General features: G+C 39.6%; 1 pseudogene; it reads right to left on the reverse strand.

Annotated features, from left to right (window-relative positions):
• Positions 1-4,235: 4,235 nt before the first annotated feature.
• On the reverse strand, positions 4,236-4,990 carry LOC139358630 (complex I assembly factor TMEM126B, mitochondrial pseudogene; annotated as a pseudogene).
• Positions 4,991-8,216: the final 3,226 nt, after the last annotated feature.

Here is an 8,216-nt window from a genome sequence, read left to right on the forward strand (position 1 = left end):
AAATACCTCAAATTGTATGAGTTTACTTACTAAATTTCCAGAAAGGCAAATCTTAAAAATAGAAAGTATATTAGTTGTTGCCTAGGGGTGGGAAGGTCAGATGAAGAATGACTACAAAGTGAACTTTTGGGAGTGAAGGAAGTGCTCTAAACTAAATTATGATGATCACTGCACAACTGTATGAACTAAAACTCATCAAACTGAATACTTTCCATGGTTAAATTTCAAAGTATGTAAATTATACCTCAATAAAATGTTATTTTTAAAAAAGGATTAGGCCAGGCACAGTGGCTTACGCCTGTAATCCCAGCACTTTGGGAGGCCAATGCGGGCGAATCACTTGAGCTCAGGAGTTCAAGACCAGCCTGGTCAACATGGCGAAACCATATCTCTACTAAAAATACAAAAATTAGCTGGGCATGGTGGTGCACGCCTATAGTTCTAGCTACTTGGGAGGCTGAGGTATGAGAATCGCTTGAACTCGGAAGATGGAGGTTGCAGTGAGCCAAGATGGTGCCACTGCACTCCAGCCTGGGTGACAAAGCGAGGCCCTGTCTCAAATAAATAAATTAATTAATTTAAAAGGATTATACTCCATGACCAAGTGGGATTTATTCCTGGAATGCAAGGATAATTGAGTATACAAAAATCAATCAATGCAATATACTACATTAACAAATTGAAGGGAGAAAACCACATAAACATCTCCATTGATGCAAGAAAATCATTTGACAGAATTCAACACCTCTTTATGATTAAAAAAATTCAATAAACTAGGAATAAAAGGAAACTATGTCATGGGAAGGTAGTTTCTGTAAAGGAAACATAATAAAGGCCATCTATAAAAACCCACAGCTCACATCATTCTTAACAGTGAAAGACGAAAGTTTTTCCTCTAGGAGCAGGAACAAGGCAGGAATGTTCGCTTTTATCTCTTCTATTCAACATAGTACTGGAATTTCTAGCCAGAGCAATTAGGCAAGAAAAAGAAAAGGTATCCAATTTTGAAAGGAAGAAAAATCATCTCTGTTTGTAATTATGATGTTATATGTAGAAGATTCCACACAAAAAAACTGTTAGAACTAATAAATAAATTCAACAAAGTTGCAAAATGCAAATACAAAAAAAAAGAGGTGGCCAGGTGCAGTGGCTCACGCCTGTAATCCCAGCACTTTGGGACGCCGAGGTGGGCGGATCATAAGATCAGGGGATCGAGACCATCCTGGCTAACATGGTGAAACCCCGTCTCTACTAAAAATACAAAAAATTATTCAGGTGTGGTGGCAGGTGCCTGTAGTCCCAGCTACTTGGGAGGCTGAGCCAGGAGAATGGCGTGAACCCAGGAGGTGGAGCTTGCAGTGAGCCAAGATCGTGCCACTGCACTCTGCACTCTAGCCTGGGTGACAGAGCGGGGTGACAGAGTAAGACTCCGTCTCAAAAAAAAAAAAGAAGTGACCTTGAATTGGCCAACCTAAGTCTTCAGTGTCTGAATAGAGCTGGAAATAGAAATTATGTTCTCATCTAAAAAATTTAAAAATTATATAGTTCAGGCACCAAATTCTGGCAATTCCCAATCTAATTTGCATTATCTATGCAAAGACATCTAAACAGATTGTCATTGAATAATTTAAATAACCAGAGTCACAAATTAGTATTTCCCTACTTCATTCCTATCCCAAGGAAATACCCTCACCATGGCAAAACTTTCTCCAATAAATCTGCCTTGATGATGAAATTCATTTGCCTCCACAAACTGATCAAATATTTATCTAGACACACACACACATCTCCCACCCAACCCCCACTTGTCTCTCTCTCATTCACTCACAATTTGGCTTATACTTTTTAAACTACTTTATTTTTTGAGACAGGGACTTGCTCTGTCACCCAGGCTGGAGTGCAGTGGTGCAATCTTGGCTCACTGCAGCCTTGACCTCCTAAACTCAGGTGATCCTCCCTCCTCAGCCTCCCAAGTAGCTGGGACTACAGGCACACGCCACCATGCCTGGCTAATTTTTGCATTTTTTGTAGAGACGAGGGTCTCCCTATGTTGCCCAGGCTGGTCGCAAACTCCTGGGCTCAAGTGATCCTCCCACTTCAGCCTCCAAAAGTGTTAGGATTACAGGCATGACCACTGTGCTATAAGAGAAAATTTTACTATTTTTAATTGGTTAAAAAAAATATCTAAGACGTAGCCTTTACATTTATTTTGATGTTTTAAAAATTGCAGGCTGGATGCAGTAGCTCATGCCTGTAATCCCAGCTGAGGCAGGATTGCTTGAGCCTAGGAATTCAAGACCAGCCTGGGCAACATAGCAAAACCTCATCTCTACAAAAAAATATAAAAATTAGCTGGGTGTGGTGGTGCATGCCTGTAGTCCCAGCTACTTGGGAGGCTGAAGTGGGAGGGTCGCCTGAGCTCAGGAGGCTGAGGTTGCAGTCAGCCAAGATGGTGCCACTGTCCTCCAGCCTGGGCAACAGAGTGAGACCCTGTTTCAAAAAAAATTATATTAAAACACAAAACAAAATTTACCAACTTGGTCATTTTTAAGCATATATTTTAGTACCATTAAATACATTCACAATGTTGTGGAACAGATCCCCAGAACTTTTGCATCATGCAAAATGGAATCTCTATAGCCATTAAACAACTCTCCATTTTTCCCCTTCCCTCCACACCCTAGTAAATACCATTCTATTTTCTGTTTCTATGAATTTTTCTACTTTAGATTACTCATGTAAGTGAAATCAAACAGTCATTTTGTGACTGGCTTCTTTCACTTAGCACTCAAGATTCATCCATGTTGGAGCATGAGACAGGATTACCTTCCTTTTTAAGTCTGTATAATATTCCATTGTGTATATATTATGGGCCTTCCATATCCATGGGTTCTGTGTCTGTGGATTTAACCAAACTCAGATTTAAAATATTCAAAAATACATTAAATTTCACAAAGTTCCAAAAAGCAAAACTTGAATTTTCCCTGAGTCAAATACTAAGTCAAATCCACACTAATAAAGTTATATGTAGGCACTGTACTAGGTATTATAAGTAACCTAGGATTCAAAGCAGTGGTTCCAAGCCCCAGGCCATGGATGGGTACCAGTTCTTAACCTGTTAGGAACCGGGCCACAGAGCAGGAGATGAACAAAGAAGCCAGCAATTATTACCGCCTGAGCCTCACCTCCAGTCACATCAGCAGTGGCATTCGATTCTCATAGGAACATGAACCCTATTCTAAACTGCACACGCAAGGGATCTAGGCTGCACACTCCTCATGAGAATCAGACTAATTCCTGATGATCTAAGGTGGAACAGTTTCATCCAAAAACCATCCCCCTGACCCTGTCTGTGGAAAAATTGTCTTCCACAAAACCGGTCCCTGGTGCCAAACAGTTAGGGACCGCTGTTAAAGTATATGGGAAAATGTGCCTAGATTATATGCAAATACTATGCCACACTATATAAGGGATTGGAGCATTTGTGGATTTTGGTATCTGCAGAGTATCCTGGAATTAATCCCCTACAGATACTGAGGGAAAAATGTGTCACATTTTGCTTATCCATTCATATGTTGATAGACATTTGGGTTGCTTCTGTCTCTTAGCTGTTCTGAATAGTGCTGCTATAACATGGGTGTGTAAACATCCCTTCAATACCCCGCTTTCAATTATTTTGGGTATACACCCAGAAGTGGGATTGTTGGATCATATGGCAGTTTTAATTATTTGAGGAATTTCCATGTTGCTTTCCAAAGCAGTGGCACCATTTACAATCCCCAAAAAGGCGCACGGGGTTGTAATATGCTCACGTCCTCACCAAAACTTGTTATTTTCTGTTTTTCTTGTAGTAGCCATCCTAATAGGTATGAGGTGGTATCCCAACAGAATTTTGGCTTGCATGTCTTTAATGATCAGTGATGGTCAGCATCTTTACATATGCTTCTGGGCCATTTGTATATCATCTTTGATGAAATGTCTATTCAAGTCCTTTGCTATTTTTAATGTTATTTGTTGTTGAGTTGTAATTCTTTTTTAAAATTATTATTACATTTATTGATACTGAATATTTATTATCTGTTATGTACCAAGCAAAATGGACACACTATCAGGAGATAAAACCTGTAACTTATATGTAAGATGAAACTTATATTGATTGAATTATTGAATTTTTTTTAGTATTTGCTATATACCAGGCAAAAGGCACAGAAACAAATTATCTGTTCACAGTTACTTTTAACTCTTTCAGCAATGCCTGAGTCCTCTTTATAAAAACTTCATTCTACTAAGTTAGCAACCATTCATTTTTTTGGTTACTCTTCATGTATAGTTTTCTCAAGTGTCCATTCAAATATTGCATAATGGTGTAGACCATTTAATATTCCAAACATAATCTGAAAGACTAGAAGAATCGCCATTAATTTCATTTGTGTTTGACAAAGCATCATCCAATGGAGTAAAACCCTTCCTTTTGGTGGCAGTGGAACGGTATGATACTTGGTTGCCAGACGTCCATTTTTAGTAAACGCCAAAGAACTGGGGTAGAAAACACCACAAACTATGCCAATCAGTGAGCTTCTGAAAACACAGTTTTCCTTGCTTATATTATCTTGAAGCAGCATCTGAACAGGAAGTTTGAGAATATTCCAGAGAAACCAGTTGTTGTCCCAAATGATGCCATTTGATATATATTTGGTGTCATTTCTTTTCTAAGGTAGTCAAAATTTTTTTCTATGATTTCTATGATCACTGATCTTCTGAGTTTTGCATCTTCTAGAGAAGGACTGGGTTGACCATGCATAGATGCGGTCATCTTGACATCCTTGGGCGCTTCCTCAGTTCCTACCCGCACCACACCTGAATCCCTCAGCTTAGCCCCAGCCTCATACCCGAACACTGCCATTTTGGTATTCTTTATACATTCTGCACATAAACCCCTTATCAGATATATGATTTGTAAATATTTTCTCCTACACTGTATGTTGCCTTTTCACTTTATAAATTATATTCTTTGATACACAGTGGTTTTATTTATTTATTTATTTATTTATTATTTTTTGAGACAACCTCACTCTGTTGCCCAGACTGAAGTACAGTGGTGCAATCTCGGCTCACTGCAACCTCCGCCTCCCAGGTTCAAGCATTTCTCCTGCCTCAGCCTTCTGAGTAGCTGGGATTACAGGCATGTGCTACCACGTCCAGCTAATTTTTTGTATTTTTAGTAGAGACAGGGTTTCACCATGTTGGCCAGGCTGGTCTTGAACTCCTGACCTCAGGTGATCTACCTCAAGTGATTACAGGCATGAGCCACCATATCCGGTGATACACAGAAGTTTTAAAGTTTGATTTAGTGGTCTTTAAATTTTTGAATGCTTTACAGGAGACATAAAACTGCCTTACTACATGAGAACTCAAATGGTAAGTACTTAAATAAATATGAATTCTGGATCATTAGATTCTAAATGGGAGGCATGCAACAGATAGAACTGGAAAGTTCCCTGAAAGGACAGGAGAGCAGACTGCACCCTCTGGTTCACCCTCCCAAGGCTCAGTGCTTCCCTCTCTGTCCCAGGCCCACTGCAGAATCTCTCAAAATAGACATATCCTGGGCAACCCACCAGACTTGTCACTAACAAATGTATGCAGGATTGGGAATGGCTCCAAAAGCAAAAGCATTAATAGTAGGGTCATTGAGTCCCGTATGTCTTAACGCTTTGACTAGTTTCCAGTCTGTACCTAGAAAGCTTGGAACCAGTGCCTTACCTTTCATGTTTTTGGATAATTCCAGATGTTTCCAAACAAAAAGAGTGCCCAGATCACCATACTGTTCTTCCCATACTCCCAGGAGAAAAATATACTTAAAGGTTGAAAGGAAATTACAAGAGAGTGGCCAGGCACAGTGGCTTATTATGCTTGTAATCCCAGCACATTGGGAGTTCAAGGTAGGAGGATCACTTGGGCTCAGGAGTTCGAGACCAGCCTAGGCAACATCGTGAAACCCTGTCTCTACAAAAAAACAAAAAAAATTAGTCAAGTGTAGTGGTATGTACCTGTAGTCCCAGCTACTCAGGAGGTTGAGGTGGGAGGATTTCTTGAGCCTGGGAGGTCAAAGCTGCAGTGAGCCAAGATTGCACCACTGCACTCCAGCTTGAGTACACAGTGAGATCCTGTGTCAAAAAAAAAAAAAGGAAAGAAAAGAAAAGAGAAAGAGAAAGAAAATTACAAGAAAGTAATCATAACATCTGTTACAATATGGATGAACCTTGAAGACATTATGCTTAGGGAAAAGAGACAGACACAAAAGGTCACATATTGTATGATTCCATTTAAAACATTCAGAGTAAGTAAATCCATATGGATGAAAAGAACACTGGTAGTTGTCTGGGGCTAGGAGGAGTGAGAAATAAGAAGGAGCTGCTTAACAGGTAGGTACACAGCTATATTTTGACATGGAATTGTTTGGAACTAGATGGAAGTGATAATTGAGCAACATTGTGAATCTACCAACTGCCACTGAGTCATTCTCTTTACAATGGTTAGTTTTATATTATATAAATCTGACTTCAATAAAGAAAGAAATCAGTCAATCAGTGTATAGAACACTGAATGTCAAATCCCATGATTAAGGCAGAGACTCATTGGCCCCACAATTAAATGGCTTCCTCTCCATTCACTCCCAAGCCTGCATTTGTCAGTGGGAATCTGAGCAGGGTCTGACCCACACCCTCTGCAGCAATCAGCTCAGAAAGGCAAACCAGAAACTGCTGTAGCAACCAACCCACACCAGTCAGGACATGGCAGTGATGCAGCTTCTCTAATTTGTGCCCCAGCTTTGAACTCAGGACCAAGCAGAGAAAGCCAAATGTACTCCCATAGCCAATCATATGAGATGCCTCAATGCTTATTAGACACTTCCAGTGTCCCATGTCAATAGCCTGCAGTCAACAGCACATCTGACGCCTTCCCTACAAAGCTTTCCCACTTTGTCAAAAGTGGCTGACTCTCTTGCTTTAGCAAGCACTTTCTAAGTAGGCCCTGACTGTTCCCATTTGACAGCTTTATTTCCACACAGCTGTCAAGACATTACCAGGGATTTTCACATTTCAGTGACCTTCAGTGATAATTACATCTACCATCGTACACCACAGTACACAGACACTCTCTCCTAAATAAAATGCTTTCTTCAACAATGAGTGAACATCCTATGTACAAATGATGAAGTAAAAACACAGTGCCATTCAGATCTTTACTGATATTTAAACAAACTATAGAGGAAAATTCCAAATAAACAATACCGACACAAAAAAGTAAGTGCTGTTTGAAACTACCGAGAAGTGACTTGCAGTTTAGTGAATCAAAGGTTTTCCTTATTCTTTAAACATTTTTTAATAACAGGCATGTCCTTCCTAGAGAAGCACATACCTTTCTCCTAATTTTATTCTTACCAAAGATTATATTCTATTTCTTTACAATTACATACTCTCCTCCACATCTGTGTTTATGTCTTACTTTTGGCTTTCTTTTTCTTTTTCTCTTTTTTTAAGAGATGGGGGACTTGCTATGTTGCCCAGGCTGTTCCAAGTGATCCTCCTGCCTTGGCCTCCCAAAGTGCTAGAATTACAGGTGTAAGCCACCATGCCCAGCCATTTTTGTTTCTCATGTTATTTTATAACTATTCTTGCCAAATATTTTTCTATTTTCATTTTCATCAAATAACTAGCTTTCTGTTTCCTTGATCACTAATTCACTTCTCTTCTTTGTTTTGTAGTTTGTTAACCTGCACTTTTATGTTTACTTATTTTCTTGGTAACTTCTTTGAGCTATTTTATTGTTTTCCCTTTCTTTCTTTTTTTTTTTTTCTTTTTTCTTTTTTTTGGTCTTGCTCTGTCACCTAGGCTGGAATACAATGGTGTGATCACAACTCACTGCAGCCTCGAACTTATGGGCTCTAATGATCCTTTCCTGCCTCAACCTCCCAATTAGCTGGGACTACAAGCAAGCACCACCACGCTTGACTAATTTTTGTACTTTTTGTAGAGACAGGGTCTCACTCTGTTGCCCACGCTGGTCTTGAACTCCTTGCTCCACGTGATCTTCCCACTTCAGGCTCCCATAATGCTGGAATTACAGGTATGAACCACTATGCCTGGCCTTTTGGTCCTTTTCCAGCTTCTTACATTTGTATTAAACTCATTTATTTGCTTCTTTTTGTTTCT

This window comes from Macaca nemestrina, chromosome 15 (genome assembly GCF_043159975.1).
Source record: "Macaca nemestrina isolate mMacNem1 chromosome 15, mMacNem.hap1, whole genome shotgun sequence".
Taxonomy (NCBI): domain Eukaryota; kingdom Metazoa; phylum Chordata; class Mammalia; order Primates; family Cercopithecidae; genus Macaca; species Macaca nemestrina.